Genomic DNA, 18,589 nt, shown 5'->3' on the forward strand with positions numbered 1-18,589 from the left:
CTGGAAAGAGACGCATCTTTGCACAACCCATTTAAATATGATTGGCAAAACTAATTCTGTGCAACTAAACCTGTCCCTAAATGGAGCTCTGATATTACGTGAAATTGGTTCAGGAGTTGCAGACGAGCGCATAACACTTTAAATGTACGTGACAAGCGTCTGCAATATTTGTAGGTTCCCATACTTCTAGCAGAATAGCAATTGGGGGCACAAGCTTTGCAGAGGCACAAATGGAGAAAGGTAACCAGAACACTGCAACAACAAGTATCGAACAGGAAGAATTTCACCTCATCTTTGCCTCTCGTAGGTGGATGATACGTGCTTTAATTGGACTTGAAATGCTTTAAATAACTGTTCATTTAGTTGTGCATATTTCTGGCATTAAGGATTTACAATTTTGTTCTGTGCCTCTGCTTGTAGCTTCATGCGCGTGCTCCCTTTGACCAATATATTTTTCTCTGCTTGTCAAAGTATTTGTAAAGTAAACATTGCTTTAGTGGCAAGGAAATCCCCTCAAGCCCTCAGAGAGTTTATCTTAGAGGTGAACATTTACAAGCAGCAAGCAATTCAACACACAAGCTGTCACAGTACTTGCTTGAAAAAATAAGCATTAATCTAGCGACAGAGGATTCCTCGCGCAGTAACGAGCTGCTGTTCTGGTCTGGTAATCTGCCATGGAGATTAATCCTGTGTTAGTGCAGATACTGCAGAAATCGGAGTGAGCCGCCTTATAACATGGTATTTTGAGAATACTTTGGCCTCGATTGGGAGTGCCAGGAGAGATAGGCAGAGGTGTGGCGCAGCGGCCAGGGCGACTGACACTGGTCGCTGGGGATCACGGTACGATCCCCGGCTCCGGCGGCAGGGGTCTGCCCAACACCTTGTGACTCTGGCCAATAGCTTGCTTAATCTTCCCAACGACCCCATCACCTTGACACCTTTGGGTAATTGTTTGCGCTTTACAAATACTGGACATTTACATATTTATAGCACCTGTTAAAAACTCATATGTAGGGGTTTAAATAGCACATTTGAAATAGCATCTATTACTGCACGCCTCATCCTGGACATCCCCCGACACAGCCACATCTCCGCACACCTAAGAAACCTGCACTGGCTTCCCGTCAGCAAGAGAATCACGTTCCGACTCCTCACCCACGCACGCAAAGCTCTCTACAACCAAGGCCCAAGATACCTCAACGACTGTCTGACCTTCTACACTCCCACCCGTCAGCTTCGATCGACCAGCCACGCCCTCGCCGCCATCCCCTGCATCCGAAGAGCCACCACGTGAGGAAGATCCTTCTTCTACCTGGCTGCCAAGATGTGGAACTCCCTCCCCATCCACCTCCGCCTGACCCTTGACCACCTCTCCTTCAGGAAGCAACTGAAGACCTGGCTGTTCGAGCAGTAGCGGACCCCCCTTCCCCAAGCGCCATGGGACCCTCCGGGTGAGTAGCGCGCTATACAAATGCTTTGATTGAATGATTGATTGGCTATTTTGGCTTTGAAGCCCCTTTCAACACCGATCACTCTTTCAGCTCCGGCGTTTTATGATGTGGGCTGCGAGCTGTGATTGGCATAATATAAGAGAAAGTGGAAAATGGATGCATCCGCTGGACAGAGCTTGAAGGGAAATGTAGTTCTACAGCATGTTTAGGACTACAGTGCCGGGGAGTCTGTGGATAGGCAGCCAATGTGAACGAGTGGGAGGAGCTTGGATGCTTCCTTCACTCTGCACACATGATGAACACATGACACTCCGGAATGAGTTGGATACCGCACCACAACCTTGTTGTGGATGAAAATCAGTTGTCTGAGAATTATATTCACCAGGATCTACTTCCACACCTTGTCCTACTTGATACACACCCTTCTCGCTATCAGCAAACAAACTCCTCCCACAAGAACTGTATGGTAAATTTATATGCAATGTTCTTAAGTTTACCAGCTGTGAATTCTGCCCACGCTGGTAAGACGCATAATTGAATGTATGTATGTATGTATGTATGTATGTATAAATTGTTTAGTCACACGCACTGTTACTTGGGAGTATCCTGGTGCGGGATTAAGGATTAAGGATTTACATAATTGTACCTGCTGTGAAGCGCTCTGATACCCTCGGGTCTAGCTTGCGTTACACAAAACTTATAAATAAATAATTCCATGGAAGCCTGTTGGAGGGACTACACGTGTGTTCAATTATTTACACTGGGCGGGAGCAGTTATAGGCCTTCCAAATGAAAACCATACAGTTTCTGTGAAATCTGCGACTACAGACCAGACGTTAAGGGTAGTAGGAGGGGCTTAAATGCCTCCTGCACTCAGCAGTGCACAAAGGAAACCTGTTGGAGCGACTAAAAGTTAGTATGATGCAGGATGGGGTGAACGTGCCTACGCAATAAAAGACCACATTTTAAGATAATGTAATTGTCATTGGAAACATGACGGCGCCGTGCTCATACACGATCTGAGCCAAACAATAGATTAAAGAGTGCGCCCAGAAGACCCTAAAATAAAGAATCGAGAACGCTCACGTGTAACCGGGGAAGTCTCCTGGAAGGGGACACAAGACCAAAAGGCGGGACTAATTAAGCATAGGGACCAAACAAAAGCAGGCATTTATGAAGGCCAGGAACAAGAGCCAAAGAAAAGACGGGAGATGCCTATAGTAACTGTGCCAGATACAGCGTGCATCGCAGAGCAGCACACGTGCTACCCAAGCTCAACCTAAAAACAGATGCTTTCATCTGCAGCACTTTTTTCCCATTTTTCCCCAAAATCCCAAACTTTAGCTGCTTTCTGGCTAATTTTTGAGTTCCCTCCAGGGGATCCACAAACTCTGGGTACCTTTACAATCCTCAGGATGCTGGAAGAAAAGGACGCAAATTTGGCATGAATACCCTATGTGGACAAAAAGTTACAGGGCCTAAGCGCGAACTGCCCCAAATAGCCAAAAATAGGAGTAGCACATGGGGAGGAGGGGGGCAGGAGGAGGCTTAGCATCGAAAGGGTTAAGGGCAAGTGGGTGGAAACTATTTCCCTAACAGAATATTCCCAATTGCTAAGCCGGGCTGACTGGACGTTATCCAGTCTCTGCGTCATAGTCACTGCATTCATCAGCTCCTTATGTATTATATACATTTACATAATACAAATATAATATGTATTCTATTAGGAAGCCAGAGGCGATAGGAGGTAGAAGTAGAAATTGCTCACTTTTATCACTGAAGAGATAAGCCAGGGCGTTTAATTCCTAATTCGTAACAACGCGTGGAAGCGCCTAGTGGGCCTAAATTAGAAGTTATCACTGTGTTCTGAGCTGCTCACAGCACAACATTTACATAATGTACCCAGTATTTAGTGGAAATTGGAATTATGAAACTGACGTGCTGAGCTGTAAGTAGGTGGCACTCAGTAACGAAGAGATCAAGTCAGGAGAGGAGGCGCCAGGGTGGAAAGGTTGACTCAGTAGCCATGTTGGTGTTATCATTGGCAAATGCTACCACTTCTGGTGGGAGTAGGGAAGCGGACGTTGAGGACTCTATGACAGCTGTCCATCATGCAGATATGGCTGAATTACCTATCTTTGGGGGGGGGGGGGGGGGCGCATGCAGACGCATCTCTTGGTGATACAGAGGGCAGTGAGTCAGATCTCTTGACCATCGCCAAGCTGAAGCGCTAACCGCCAGACACGGCAAGAGTAGGGGCGTCGCCTGTGGGTGTCTCAGAAAAAGGCCCCCTGAGGAGTCAAGGTTTCAGTCCCAATGAGAGAAGCTCATGGAGCTCTGGAGAAGTGATCTTTATGTTACAATTTTCAGGTCACAGATTTAAATGCCAAAAGTTATTTTGGTGGGCTAATGGGCCTAGTGTGCTCTGTGAGTGTGTGTGTCTAACATTAAGGTTAATTATTACATTTTTGATTCAGAGGAGCTGAGGAGTGCCGCAGGTAGGATTTGTGATACCAGTAGGAGAATCTCAAGCTGAGTGTGCTATACATACACCAGATTGCAAATATAGCTTGCTATTAGGATGTGGGGGAAGGCAACACATTAGACAGAGACAAGTAGGAGGGAGGACACAGAGGCCTGTGGGTAATACGGATGTTCCCCTCTCCTGCATCTCAATTCACCAAAAAGAAAAGGTGCTTTCCAATGTTTTCCAGTGATCGGTCTGAAAGTCCCCAGTGTCTTGCTAGAACAGCTTTGAAGGGTGAAAAGATATGATGAAGATGGCCAAGTCTAAGTTTAAGCGCATTCTGCATTTTCCCTATAAAACCCAAATACAAGGAGGGTCGTGCACCTCTGTCTAGCTCTTCCCCTCCACACTCCTTCACCTTCCAAGACCCAGAAGAGTTATCAACACAGGGCTGTGGGTGTTCACCCTTCACTCACTCTCCACCCATGAGCTCTTGAGCACCAAACCAAAAAGCAAACCAGGGAAAACATCTTCTGCATGAAAAAGAAGAGCAGAGTCTGAAATGTGAAAGGATTCCCTGCAGGAGGTGGTTTGAGAGACATCAGGCCCCAGACACACCAATTGATTCTCTTTCTTTACCCCTGTAAGGGGGTGGGAGGAGCAGGGATCTGTCTATACAAGAACATCAGAGGTCCAGGAAGGCATGGACGGGCTGCGGAAGCACCGATCACCCAGGGAAACACCACAAAAACACAGCCCACTCTACTCAGTGCTCCTGGGCCCATCTCCTACCAAGAGAAGCATTTATTAGTGGGAAGTGATGCCTTAAAGACCGCTTTCAAGCTAACCCTTGCATAAGTGATGGCGGGGAGTAAAGACAGCAGGGCCAGTAACTGCAGGGTAGCATAGCCCGCATGATCGTAACAAAAGCGAGTAGGCACCCCAGTGGGAGAACAAAACCTCTCCAGAAATAACCTGCTTTACAAAATTCAGCATCACAACCAGGGGCATTAATACTTAGCACAAGCAGCCAACAGCAGAGAGAAACAGGGGGCATTCAGGGTTTACTATTCAATGCATTTCTCCTGAGGCAGGATCAGTTCTTACATGGCCAGGAGAGGGGTCTGGGTCACAGATTATAACTAACAGTTGTCAGGTAGAGAGAAGTGCGATATGGAGCTGCAGGAACAGGGCCCAGAACACGTTTGTCTTCTGCACATCACAGGCAGTGGACTTAGCACACATTTGCACAAACTATCAAGGGTCCAAATTGAGCATTAGGATTAAATATACTACCCATTAAAATAAAAGTACTGCTTTCTAGAGTCTCATGCCCCATCCTGAGGGTTGCAACCCTGATTTTTGGCGAGTCAGAAAAGTCTGAGCAACAACTAAACATATTTTCAATCAAAAAATGGGGGGGGGGAAGAAAGAAGTTGAGGTCCATTAACTTGATCTAAAACTGCACACCTATTTTTATATTTCTTGGAACATCTTTCTCTAATGAATACTCATTTTCTGAAGATGACCCAAAGAATTTTAATTTACTATTTTTTGAGCACTTAACAATTTGCTCTGCACACTACTACGCATCCAGTGGTTACCTCCGGGGGGAGGTTGGCATACAACGAAACAAAAGACCCTATGATGATGCACTAACGCAACGTAAACGGCTGAGAATCAAGATATGCCGCCGTACCATCTACGTGCGTGTATGAGGGTTTTTTTTATGAAGGACAATTAGCACCATAAAAATCCCAGGCTACGTAGTTAAAAGTGGTCCATTTTCCCTCAATAACTAAACATGCCTTTAAATTCTGTGTTTATCTGGTCACATATGACATGTTAGGCTGCTTTATTTATTTAACATGGAGATTTATATTTACTTCTCTTTCTCTGACTGCAAATCGAGAGATTGTAAAGTGAATTATGTGACAATCTTCCTGGAGCACAGGGCGTGTGAAAGAAAAGGTTGTTAGGTGGTGTTTGTTTGTGAGATACAACACAATGTAAACACCTCTAAATGAACTGTATGCATTTAGCAGTTAGAAAAACAAAACTTAGGCCCAATTTGTTGTAATTTTCATCTCAAGTGTGCTGAAAACAGTGATTTTAACAGGATAAAAACAAATCAACACATTTTTACTTGGTGATGCACAAATGATAAATATTCACTGAAACCCAATTTTCACTCAATTAATCAATACATAAGATCTTTATTCAGTCTATAATAAACCAGTAAAGCACACATAAGAACACAAATATTAAAATAAACATTTGGTATCATTTGTGCACTATGTAGTTTTGTCAATAAAACTGTATGTCTGTGCAGATTTAGTGGCCAGTTCAATGGAAAATGTGCAGTCTGTAATTGACATGTGCTACGACGCGGTTCTTTACGTGCAGTAAAGAAACACACAAAGCATTTCCATTAAATAAAGCTGGGTCACAAACGTTAGCTGTTGTAAAAAGTTGGTTGCGGTACTAAAACGTTTGGGAACCAATGTTCTACAGTGTTTCCTCTAGCCAAGACCAAAATAGTTGCTTTGAGCAAATATACTGCATGCATTACCTTATTACATTAAGAAGTTCACAAATGGATTAAAATAGGTGTGCTATCTCAAACTAACCCTATGGCACAAAGTGAGCTAAAACTAAATCCCAAGGTATTTATTATAGAAGAAATTCTGCAGTAGGCCAATGATCCGCTACTTGACGTGGCTTCTTGATGAATCATTAATCGTTCGAACTCTAATTATTGCCTCAATCTGGATGACTGAAAAACCCTTTCTTTCAGGCCGAATGCTTTGAAATGCCTAGTCTGCTCTGTGTTCTTTAGTGATACAGAAGATTTGACTTTTGGGTGAATGTTTTCCAAAAATCTGTGCAGTGAGGAGGCCTCTCCTCCGTACGTTCTCTGGTGATTTAGAAGATGCGAGAACTAAGAAAAGGGGGAGGGGGATCCAAGGGAAAAGGACAGACCAGCGAGGACTAGTTCCCCAAACATTAATACAAAACACAGAGAATCCTCGGGTCTAAAATGCTGAGACAGCATCAAGAGGGACAACAACAAACATAACTAGTAGCTAATGGGAGAGTCTTTTAATTAGGACAAAATCCCATCACCCACCAAGGTGGCATGCTTCATCATCTGGGATTCTCCTCTTGGCGGAGACTCCTAGATCCACCAATGGCTACAACCTCCAAACTGTGAGGGAGGAGCTTGGGATGTTTTTAGGTTTTTATTCTGCGGAGGATGTACTAAATCCTAAAGATGAGGAGCGTAAGACTGGTTGGGTAGCAGGCGCAGTGCAGGAAAAAAACTCAAAATGTGAGGTAGGTGATATTAAAACTAACTGGCATGAGGTCTATCTACTGTGAATTTTCCCTGACAATTTATAAGACTCACTGGAGTGAAAGGTTTTCATTCCTGTTAGTATTCCCTGGCAATGGTATAGAGTTTGCTTTTCAGCAAACCTCTTCTCAGACTCACTGCAGTGATGGGACCGCGCTCCATAGTGTATACTCTGGTGATTTACAAGATGCCCCTTTAAGTAAAGCTCTTCTCACAATTAGTGCATTGAAAAGGTCTTGATCATATGTGTATTCCCTGTTGATTTACAAGATGCCCATTTTGAGTAAAGCGCTCCTCACACAGTGCACTGAAAAGGCCTTACTCCTGAGTGTATTCTCTGGTGCATTTGCAGTGTTCGCTTGTCACTAAAGCTCTTCTCACACTCAGTGCAGCGATGAGGCCCCCCTCCTCGGTGTCTTCTCTGGTGAGTTAGAAGATTCCCCTTTTGAGTAAAGCTCTTCTCACAATCAGGGCATTGAAAAGGCCTCACTCCAGTGTGTATTCTTAGGTGATTTAGAAGACTCCCCTTTTGAGTAAAGCTCTTCTCACATTCAGTGCATTGAAATGGACTCACTCCTGTGTGTATTCTCTGGTGAGATAGTAGATGCACCTTTTGCGTGAAGCTCTTCTCACATTCAGTGCATTGAAAGGGCCTCACTCCGCTGTGTATTCTCTGGTGATTTAGAAGACTCCCCTTTTGATTAAAGCTCTTTTTACAATCAGTGCATTGATAAAGTCTTGCTCCTGTGTGTATTCTTCTGTGAATTCGGAGAGTTCTCTTGGAAACAAAGTTTTTCTCACACTCAGCGCAATGAAAGAACTTATCTCCTGTGGGCATTCTTTGGTGAAGAAGATTTTCATTTTGTGCACTACTACTTTCACGCTCATTGCAGTGACTGAGTCTCACTCCTGCATGTACATCTTCAGAGGTCTGAAAAGTGGTATTTCGAGCAGAGCTCTTTTCACGTGGACGACACTGGTATGGCCCCAATAGTGTGTGTGTTATTTTGTGCCACAGAAGACTTGGCTTTTTATTGAAGCTCTTAGCGCACACAGAGCAGGGATAAGGTCTTGTCCCTGTGTGGACTCTTTGATGCTCCACCAGAAGGGCCATACTGATACTTTGTTTTCCACACTCACTGCAGGTGAAGGTTACATTCCTGGTGTGGCTTCGCTGGTATTTTTTATTTTTTGCGAGTTTGTGAGTTAAAATCTTTGCAGGATTGAAGCATGTGTCTGGCTTTTTATCGCTCACTATGCCATTTGCTGATTGATGTGCTGTAGAAAGAAACAAGAACAGGTTTAGTTCTTAGAATCACCTTCAAAATATTTAAGCACAGAGTTGTGAAATTAATGTCAAATTGATTTGGTCTTGTTGCATCAAAAGGCTTGATGACCTAGTAAAAGCTTTTCGTTAATTAACGACAGCTGCCCTGAGTCTGTCTACTACCCTTGTGCCTGTGAGATTTAAGGACTGTTAGAGAACCTGTAATATTCCCTCTCACGTGAAGTAGATGTCAGGAGAGTAGGTTTTATTGCTAAGATACAGAAAGCAAGCCACCACAGTGTACACAGAAGTAGGAAAACCTTCAACTGTCTGGAATATTGGGGAGTCACAGATTAGCACCTGCTAAGCCCATTAAAGCATCATACAGGAGGTAAACATGCACAGTGATGGCATTACATGATAGGAAAAACAGGATAATGGAACACTGTGTGACATTTCTCCGTAGAAAATAAAATCAAAGAAGGAAAGATCATGAAAGCGATGGTCTACTACATGACATTGCTACTTAAGAGGAACAAGAGAAAAATAATGAAAGCAAAAATTAGGTTGATATTTTCAGCAAAATACTAAAAATAAAATCTATAAAGAAAACAAGCATAGCAAAAAGAATGAAAAGCACATCATCAGCAAAATGTTGCTGTAAACATTTCTCCCAGAAACTCATAGAAACAAGAAGAGTCCCTTTGACTACCACCTGGTTTCTCTCTCTTTCACACCGCTGCACCACCACATTATCAACCTTGACTCTCAGCATTCCATCAATGACGGGAATTTACCCTAACTGCATTTCTCCATAATTTATCCTCCTAGTGATTTATGAGAAAGCCTGTGACCTTCGACATGCAGTGATTGCAGTAGCATATAAAGAGTGCAAGCCCAAGGATGAGTGATGACTTTGGGTTGTATCCTCCAAACTCCATCTTGAATGTCCGGACTAAATTATTGCCAACAATCCCAGATCACAGGCTAGCGGGAGAGATTACCTCACTGATACACAGGGATCAGACAGGCTTTATGCCTGGCTGATCGATGCAACAAAATCTCCGGCATCTACACTACTGGCTAACTGAGGTGCAAGATGCCCCCTTTCCACTGGTACTTCTCATTACAGACGTGGAGAAGAAATTTGTATCAATTTATTTGCCAGACCTTTTTGCGACTGAGAAGATTTAGTTTTGGTCCACAATACTGCAGTCGGGCAACTTTGCTGTACACTGACCCCACAGCAGCAGTCTATGGGAATGAGGCAAGCTCAGGCGTATTCTCCTTAGGCCAGGGCACGAGGCAGGGGTGTCCACTTTTCTCCTTACTGTTTGCCCTTTGTATGGAATCCCTAGCTTGATCAGGGCATCAGGGGAGGAAGTGGAGGAGCCACAGTGGCAAATGGAGAAACAATCTCTATTTATGTATGATGTCCTATTATACATCACTGATCCTGCCGCATACTTGGGACCCCTACTTGAGAAGGTGGAGGCCTTTGGGGATACTCTGGATACAGGGTGAACAGAGGCGAATTGAAACTTTATAGAGTGGGGCAATGGAACCAGGTAAATGAGTCACTGAATCAATAAAGGTCTTCCCGGACATCTTAACATATCTGGGCATCTCTGTAACGCAGGACCCAGAGGTCTTCTGGGAGCAAAACCTTGAACCACAAACGTGGGCCTTACAGGTGGACATGGCCAGATGGAGAAAGTTGGCATTCTAGGCAGGGCGGCCATCCTCATGATGATCACCTTCCCCAAGATATTATATGCAATGCAAAATAAACACCCTTCCTGATCCCTGAATCCTTCTTTGCTAGGTTGGACAGGGAGATAAAGCAATACCTGTGGGATGGTGAGCCTCCCAGGAATGCTTTCAGGACTTTATGTCACTCTCCCCCACTTTCGGGCATACTATTGAGCCTCCCAGTTCCAAGCAATAAATTATTGGGCCCATGGCCCAAGAGATGACTCCATGGTGCATCCTGAGAAGCGCTTTATGAAGAGCCACTCTTGGAGACACCTCTCTTAAATCGGCGAGTCCAGATCTGAGATACGGGGCCCGTCCTGAGCGGCGCTGTTAGCCTGGGGCAGGACTAAGGCATATCTGGGGTGGAGGGGGTGGGTGACCAAGGCCACACCTTTGTGGTGGGTGGTATGCTCTGGGAGATAGGAACACCCATAGTTTTGACCACTGGACTCTGATAGGAATCTCCACCCTTGGGAATGTGATTGGGGGGAGAATCCCACAAGGAAATCATGGAAACAGATCTACCGTTATGTTGTTACTTTGCATGCCCATGGTAAGGTACAAGAAAGAGACGAAAATGTATTTTCAAACATTTAGAGCTAAATCAAATTCTTGTATAAAAAGCATGAGCTGTGAAAATTAGGCACATGAAACAAAAATGTATTCCTACCTACACTATTGACTGCATAGTGGGAGTACCCTCTGCCAGATCAATTACGATGGCCTAACCCCCATACCTGGGTAAGATGTACCAAAGAGCCAGTCTGGTGTCGTTCAGGGTATCGTCCCTCGCAGGATGCAGGTCTCAGTCAGCAGGGCTGCATCTCAGTCACAGTGTAGGTTCCAGGATAACACCAGCAGACGTGCTTCTCTGCCAAATGTAGTACAGAGGCAATATTCATTGTGAAAGCACTGGTCAGCTTACATTGTGTCAGAGGTGCAGAGCTGATGCGATGATATGATGCGATGATATGTCTGCAATTTCGGAGCTGTTGCCAAAAGACAATCATGATACAAGGGAATCGCGTTCTGTGCTCCTAGCCTTGGCCTGAGTTTACAGAATACATGCCATAAAAACGTACAACGAATAGGCTTCATGTACATTGCCTTCTCAGTACATCACATGAGTCTAAAACCAAGTTAAAGTCACTATCAGAAAGAGATGCCAAGTTAAAACATGCAATCTAAAATGGAGGCTCTACGTGGACCCTGTTGTGCTTCACCACACCCTCCCTTTGGCGGTGAAAGAATTAGCTCAAACTGAGTGCAACCGTAAAAGCTATAAATATATATGTAAAAAAGCAAATGCACTTCAATAATAGAAGCAGCTGAAAGCCATATTAAAAACATGCCAATTAATAAGCCAATAAAATCTAAAAAAATAAGTCAATTGCGTAAACACAAGGGGCGAAATCAAAATCTTGTAGGCTCCTGAGGAGTTTCCATGTCTAGAGTAAATAAAGAACCTGCGTCTCCTCCTCCTGCTTCAACATGCTTCGCAGGATCTACAAGTAGATCCCCACTGAAAGAACGGTCACACAGGTCCTCGTCAGCAGCAGGTTGGACTATGGAAACTTTCTACGCAGGAGCCTCAGCCAAACTCCAGAAACGGCACCAACGCATCCAGAGTGCCTCCGCACGCCTGATCCTCGACATCCCTCGCTGCAGCCACATCACAACCCACCTGAGTGACCTGCACTGGCTCCTGGTCAACAAGAAGATAACCTTCAAGCTCCTCACCCACGCACACAAGGCACTCCATGACACCAGACCAACGTACCTCAAAAGACGACTCAGCTTCTACGCCCCCACCCGCCAACTCCGCTCCGCCGACCTCGCCCTCGCCACATTCCCCCGCTTCTGAAGAGCGACCTCCGGCAGCAGATTGTTCTCCCACCTATCCGCCAACACCCTCCCCATCCACCTACGGGAGACCCAAGACCTGTTGACCTTCAGAAAACTCCTCAAGACCTGGCTTTTCGAGCAGTAGCAGCATTCCCCACCCCAGCGCCTTGAGACCCTCATGGGTGAGTAGTGCGCTTTACAAATGATATGATTGATTGATTGCATCTGCAGATGACCGATCCACAGTGGCCTGAGAAGCAAATTCCAGCCAACTCAGCAGATGCTGAAGGCATGGCACCTGGTAGTGAAACTGCAACATTAGAGCCAGATCCCAATAATCCAGGAGCTGAAGCATCCATATCGGCCAGAAGCAAAGGCTCAAAGTACGCATCGAGCAGCAATGGCAGCCTCATAGGACAGCACTGAAGGTGGGTCCTCAATGGACTAATGCAGATCCATACCCATAGATTGAACCAATTGAGTAGCCAGACATAAGTTCAGCGTACATGCGAACAGGCTCAACAGACAGCAGTACACAGGGAGTCCACATTCTAACTACACGGGTCTGGATGACAAAGACCAGGTCGCGTTCAGTTCCTGGAGTAAAAACATTCCAAATTACTGTATTATGCATTCACAACACAGCAAGACATGTGGCAGATTCATCACCATTTGGCATCGAGGTGGAACATCCATTGTAGAGCAACAAAAATGGGGCCAAAATAGCAAAAACTAGGAATAACACAACTGGTATTCCTCTAAATACACTTGAAGCCAGAGAGTGCAGACAGTTCCCTCCAACTACAACCTGAAATGTACTGGGAGTATGGCTAAGGCTGACTTGATCCAAGCACAGAAAGTACCTCTGATTAGACCTATATTACTTTGTCACAGGAATTTATCGAAAAAGTTTTGTAAAGATGGATGCTATAGAGAAAGAAAAAGGCTTTTAGTAACTTTAAAGACATTATTTTATTATTTTTCTTTTTATCTTTTTTGTTTTTTCAATTTGACTGTTTATACATAAATACAATTTATTTTGTCACATGAAAACATAATCATAAATAACAAGCTTTCAAAAGAATTTTTGTAGATTTCATAAAGTGCAGTTGAAGCGAAACACCCCTAGCAATTTATCATATCCTATTACCATTCATTCTCTCATACATACCTTACATACCTCTGCATTCACTACTTTTTCTAAAAACAAATATAGACAGATGAACAAAACTTTACATAAGAATAACCCAAAAGTGTCTAAGGTGGACCACTGTAGATGTAAGGGACAGGGGTCCTACCACTTAATCATAAGCCGATCTATACATTGTTTTCCAATCAGCAAAACATTGTCCAGGTCCTTAGTATATACGGCCTACGTACGTTTCGGTGATGATAGATAGTTAAATCACCTTCTTCAGGGCCAAAGCAAAGGACTAACAATTATGGTAACACATATATACAAAAGTTAAAAAAGACGAGGAGTTTCGTTTCTTCAATTTCTGAAAGGTAAGAAAAACATCTGTAAACATTTTTGCTATATATATTAGTATCAGACAACAATTTATGCTAAACAGTTTTATAATATAGCATCCTACTAATAAGATCGTCTATTAGATCAATCTATGTACAAACATCATGAATTTGACCTGCTATGGTATGAGATCTCATAAAGACTTTCTAAAGACAAAGTCTGCAAAGTAAAGGAATAAGAGATGACAAAAAGCCAAAAAGCTAGTAAGGTTGAGCAAAAGAACACCCAGTGAAGTCTGAGTAGTGGTAGACTAGGTATGATTATAATGCATAATGAAACCAGGGATGAAGTTTAGATATCAAAGTGGTGAAAATAGCATAATCAATCAATCAATCAATCAAAGCATTTATATAGCGCACTACTCACCTGGAGGGTCTCAAGGCGCTTGGGGCGGGGTGGGGGGGGTCCGCTACTGCTCGAACAGCCAGGTCTTGAGCTGCTTCCTGAAGGCGAGGTGGTCTTGGGTCAGGCGGAGGTGGGTCGGGAGGGAGTCCCAGGTCTTGGCGGCCAGGTAGGAGAAGGACCTTCCTCCAGTGGTGGCTCTTCGGATGCGGGGGACGGCGGCGAGGGTGTGGTTGGTCGATCGAAGCTGGCGTGTGGGGGTGTAAAGTTGAGGCGGCTGTTGAGGTATCTTGGGCCTTGGTTGTGTAGGGTTTTGTGTGCGTGGGTGAGGAGACGGAAGGTGATTCTCTTGTTGACCAGGAGCCAGTGCAGGTCTCTCAGGTGTCCGGAAATGTGGCTGTGTCGGGGGATGTCTAGGATGAGCCTTGCTGAGGCGTTCTGGATCCGCTGGAGTCTCCTCTGGAGTCTCCTCTGGAGTTTGGCGGTGGTTCCGGCGTAGAGGGAGTTGCCGTAGTCTAGGCGGCTGGTGACGAGGGCCTGGGTGACCGTCTTCCTGGTCTCGGTGGGGATCCACCGGAAGATCTTACGAAGCATGCGCAGGATGTTGAAGCCTGACGAGGAGACGGCGTTGACTTGTCTGGTCATGGAGAGGGAGGAGTCCAGGATGAAGCCCAGGTTGCGTGCGTGGTCTGCGGGTTTGGGTGCGCTGCCCAGGGCGGTGGGCCACCAGGAGTCATCCCAGGCGGAGGGTGAGGAGCCCAGGATGAGGACTTCCGTCTTGTCTGAGTTCAGTTTCAGGCGGCCGTTCATCATCCACTCGGCTACGTCTGTCATCCCTTCGTGTAGGTTGGCTTTGACGGTGGCGGGGTCGTTGGTGAGGGAGAGGATCAGCTCGGTGTTGTCGGCGTAAGAGATGATGTTGAGGTTGTGTTGGCGTGCGACGGCCGCGAGGGGGCGCATGTAGACGTTGAAGAGGGTGGGGCTGAGCGAGGAGCCTTGAGGGACGCCGCAGATGACTTCGGTGGCTTCTGATCTGAACGGGGGGAGGCGGACTCTCTGTGTCCTTCCGGCGAGGAAGGAGATGATCCATTCTAGTGCCTTCTCTTGGATTCCGACGTTGCTGAGGCGCTGCACTAGGGTGCGGTGGCAGACAGTGTTGAATGCCGCGGAGAGGTCCAGGAGGATGAGGGCCGCAGTTTCCCCGTTGTTGAGCAGGGCTCGGATGTCATCGGTGGCTGCGATGAGGGCGGTCTCGGTGCTGTGGTTGGCCCGGAAGCCGGACTGCGAGAGGTCGAGGGATCCGTTTGTCTCGAGGAAGGCGGCCAGCTGCTTGTTGACGGTCTTCTCAATGACTTTGACCGGAAGCGGGAGGAGAGAGATGGGGCGGTAGTTTTTGAGTTCGGTGGGGTCTGCTGATGGTTTCTTCAGTAGAGCGCTGAGTTTAGCGTGCTTCCAGCTCTCTGGGAAGGTAGCGGTGTCGAAGGAGGTGTTGATGATGTCCCGCAGGTGGGGTGCGATGACAGCGTCGGCTTTGTTGAAGACGTGGTGAGGGCAGGGGTCAGTTGGGGATCCGGAGTGGATGGAGTTCATCGTGCGGATGGTGTCTTCGGTGGTGATCGGGGTCCAGGCGCGGAGGGTGGTGGTGGGGGTCGTTGGTGCGTCGGTTGTGTGCTGAAGCTGTTATGTATGTCTGCGATCTTGTTGTGGAAGTAGGAGGCGAGGGAGTTGCAGAGGTCTTGTGATGGGGTGATGTCGTTGTTTCCGGCGTTGGGATTGGAGAGCTCTTTGACGATGTTGAAGAGTTCCTTGCTGTTGTGTGCGTTGTTGTCCAGTCGTTCCTTGAATGCGGTTCTCTTGGTGGTATGGATCAGTTGGTGGTGTTTTCGGGTTGCGAGTTTGAGGGTGGTCATGTTGTCTGATGTAGGGTCTCTGCGCCAGGCTCGCTCGAGGGCACGGCAGTTCTTCTTGGAGCTCTTGAGTTCTTCGATGAACCAGGGTGCTTTCTTACTGCCGGGTCTGCTGGGCGGGGTCCTCAGTGGGGCGAGGTCGTCTGCGCAGTTGCTGATCCACTTCGTGAGGTTGTTGGCGGCCTGGCTGGGGTTCGCAGAGCTGGCGGGGGGATCTTGGCTCAGGGCTGCGGTGAGCTGGTCGGCTGTGATCTTGTTCCAGTTTCTGCGTGCGACCTGCTCTGGTGGTGGTGGATCGTGTTCTTTCTGAAGCTGAAGTGGACGCAGCTGTGGTCCGTCCAGTGGAGTCCGGTGGCGTGGCTGAAGGCGATGTGCTTGCTGGATGACAAGATGGGGTTGAGTGTGTGTCTGGCGTAGTGGGTGGGGGAGATCACCAGCTGCTTGAGACCGAGGTTGTCGAGGTTGTCCAGCAGGGTGGTGGTGTTGCGGTCGTTGTTGTTCTCCAGGTGAAAGTTGAGGTCCCCGAGGAGGAAATAGTCAGCGGAGGGGAGGGCGTGCGGGCTGATGAAGTCAGCGATGTCTTCGCTGAATTGTGTGAGTGGTCCCAGGGGTCTGTAGATGAGGGTGCCTCTGAGGGTGGTCTTGGGGTCGGTGTGGATCTGGAAGTGCAGGTGTTCGGTAGTTGTGAGGGTGTCGTCAGTGTTGGTCGTGATGCGGATGGTGTTCTTGTGGACGATGGCGATGCCTCCTCCGGTCTGGTTGACTCGGTCCCTCCGGGTGATCTTGTATCCGTCCGGGATGGCGATGGCGATGTCGGTCGCTGAGGAGGCGTTCATCCAGGTTTCCGTGAGGAAGGCGACGTGTGGAGATGTAGTGTCGATCAGGTTCCAGAGTTGGACGGAGTGTCTGTGGACGGAGCGAGTGTTGAGCAGGATGCACTCCAGGTGGTTGCTGCTGGTGCTCGGTTTGGTGGGTGCTGGTGCCGTGCAGGTCCGGATGCAGGTGAACTTGCAGGAGTGGCAGCTGAAGGGTCCGTGGGTGCGTTCGGTGTGGCTCGGTAGCATCCAGGGATCCGGCTGGCGTTGAGGGCGTGGAGTTTGGTGGCGTCGTAGGTCCGGCGGGTAGGCTGGTGTCTTTGGGGGCCAGGGGGTCTGGCGCTGGGCGCGGACGGACGCAGACGGGCTTACCTTTGGCACACCTTCGGAGCTCAATCGGTGCTCCCGCTGCGCGCGTCCGCTGCGCGGTCGCTCTGGGGGCGTCATAAGTAAGGAGCCAGGAGGGCCGGTCAGCAGGGTGGCGGGAGCGGGGCGGCGAATGGGCTGGTGGTGGGCGGGGCCGCAGGGAGGCAGCGGCGGGAAATCTGTGCAGGCAGGCGGGCGGCTCAGCGGCGGCTGGGTCGCTCGGGGTCAGCTACAGGCAGGAAATCGGCGTTAGGAGCAGGAGGGGTGACCCGGCCTTGTTACAGGCACAGTGGTCACTCCAGCACTGGCAACTGCAGTCCCCTTAAGTAAGGAGCCGGGAGGGCGGGTCAGCTGGGTGGCGGGAGCGGGGCGGCGAATGGGCTGGTGCTGGGCGGGGCCGCAGGGAGGCAGCGGCGGGAAATCTGTGCAGGCAGGCGGGCGGCTCAGCGGCGGCTGAGTCGCTCGGGGTCAGCTACAGGCAGGAAATCGGCGTCAGGAGCAGGAGGGGTGACCCGGCCTTGTTACAGGCACAGTGGTCACTCCAGCACTGGCAACTGCGGTCCCCTTAAGTAAGGAGCCGGGAGGGCGGGTCAGCTGGGTGGCGGGAGCGGGGCGGCGAATGGGCTGGTGGTGGGCGGGGCCGCAGGGAGGCAGCGGCGGGAAATCTGTGCAGGCAGGCGGGTGGCTCAGCGGCGGCTGGGTCGCTCGGGGTCAGCTACAGGCAGGAAATCGGCGTCAGGAGCAGGAGGGGTGACCCGGCCTTGTTACAGGCACAGTGGTCATAGGGTGTGCTAGGGTTGTAATATGAATATGAAATGTTACCTATTTACATGCGACTAGATCCTAGTTCTTCCACAAAGTGGACTTTAAAAGGAAACTTGATGCCACAGGTGAAGTAACATCTGAAAGTGGTATCAGACTTATTAGAGTTATGTTATTAGTTTAGCCAAACAAATAGAGATGTTGCCAAAAGTTCAGGAAAAATTACCTGAGTGTAAAAATAAGCTGTTGTAATCTTTAATTCCAGGGGTTGGGTAAGAACCAGGTAGAACGTGTTGTTTAATTAATGATCTTTATATGGTGGCTTCTTCTCATATTTCTACATGAAAGAATTGTAATATCTGATATTACAGACCACATTAGCATATGGTGGGCATTTTAAATAAATATTAGTTGAATTCTAAATTTACCTGGTCATAGTTATATTCTTGTTCGAGGACCAGTTATTTGATTGAGTATCTTCTCACCATCTGAAAAGTGTAATCGAATAACACAATTTTTTATTTTACATTTGGAGGCATTGCCGTGGGGTCAACTTATCATTGCACAAAATGTAATCTGATATGATTTCTATTTTTTCGGTTTGCAAAAACAGGATGACACATTTATATAAAGAACCCATATATCGTGTACTAATGGGGTTATCTATGCTAGTACTCTTATTACATAACCTGGGTTCGAATATTGTCAGAATTGGCTATCTTGTCT

The 18,589-nt window shown here is 47.3% G+C and overlaps 1 pseudogene across 1 annotated transcript; it reads right to left on the reverse strand.

Moving 5' to 3' along the window:
• Positions 1 to 6,054: 6,054 nt before the first annotated feature.
• Positions 6,055 to 18,352, reverse strand: LOC147700524 (uncharacterized; annotated as a pseudogene). Its single transcript, XR_015297388.1, has 2 exons — positions 18,292 to 18,352; positions 6,055 to 8,551 (listed from the first exon to the last, which is right to left on the reverse strand). The product of XR_015297388.1 is annotated as an uncharacterized LOC147700524 (transcript).
• Positions 18,353 to 18,589: the final 237 nt, after the last annotated feature.

Source organism: Lissotriton vulgaris, chromosome 7 (assembly GCF_964263255.1).
Source record: "Lissotriton vulgaris chromosome 7, aLisVul1.2, whole genome shotgun sequence".
NCBI lineage: Eukaryota > Metazoa > Chordata > Amphibia > Caudata > Salamandridae > Lissotriton > Lissotriton vulgaris.